This window comes from Eptesicus fuscus, chromosome 17 (genome assembly GCF_027574615.1).
Source record: "Eptesicus fuscus isolate TK198812 chromosome 17, DD_ASM_mEF_20220401, whole genome shotgun sequence".
In the NCBI taxonomy this organism is placed as follows: domain Eukaryota; kingdom Metazoa; phylum Chordata; class Mammalia; order Chiroptera; family Vespertilionidae; genus Eptesicus; species Eptesicus fuscus.
This window is the reverse complement of record NC_072489.1, coordinates 42,601,438-42,602,391: the sequence shown is the minus strand read 5'-3', so window position 1 is coordinate 42,602,391 and position 954 is coordinate 42,601,438. Positions and strand designations below refer to the sequence as shown.

Below are 954 nucleotides of genomic sequence, written 5' to 3'. Positions count from 1 at the left end.
AGGCACAAGCCTTCTGCGGAAGTTAAGTCAATCTCTGAGACAGTCTTGATCAGGGTAAGAATATATAGGTGGTCCCCCAAGTCAATGTGGGATTTTATAAAGACATGTTTATGTGGGGTAGTATCTGCTTCAGTTATGTCTTGAAAAGTTTTATTTTTTTCATATGGTACACATGAGTCAGGCATTAATTAATAGATCCGGCCTCTTGTCTGGTGATACTTCTACCCAATGACACATAGGTTTATGTTGGTGGAGCAGGTTGGGTCACTATAGTGTTGTTCTGATTATGCATACTTTTTTTTAATTAGGAGAGAACATGAATACATGTCCCCCTCCCCCCCCACCCACCACCACCAATTATGCAGTTGATTTTCCCACATTTGGGGAAATTGCAGGAGTCAGCATACCTGGAGGGCAATGTGTGAGCTTCGCCCTGGGAAAATCACCTTCCTGATCATGGTATCTCCCCTGCCAAGTATAACTATGCATCTTTTTATTGAGTCCCACCTGGCTAAGCGTCACTCTGTAGCTCTCTTACACACACACACACACACACACACACACACACTCACTCACACTTTTTGTTATTTGTACCTGGACATTTTTTCAATGGTCTAATCATGTTTAGGGATCCAGCTAAATTAGTACAGTTAGAAAGAGAATATCTTTAAATTTACATAAATCCACTAGTCTACTTGGTTGTATTCTCTTCTTGTTTTCCAGTAGTTGCATGTAGGCCTCAAAATAGGCCTTCTAGGGACCACCTAGAAGGATGTACAACTCTGCAGATTTGCATACAATTTCCTGGCAGATGATGGTATGGCTTTGTTTCTCTGCAAGCTACTTGGTTTTCCCCTGAAATAGGGTTATACTTGTTGCCAAGATCACATGGTTTAATGTCATGGCTTTGTTTGTTCAAATGTGTTTTCTATTTCTCCCACTAGGCAGTAAGCC

At 41.2% G+C, this 954-nt stretch overlaps 1 pseudogene; it reads right to left on the bottom strand.

Moving 5' to 3' along the window:
- Positions 1 to 305: 305 nt before the first annotated feature.
- Positions 306 to 479, bottom strand: LOC114232548 (U1 spliceosomal RNA; annotated as a pseudogene).
- Between the last annotated feature and the right edge of the window lie 475 nt (positions 480 to 954).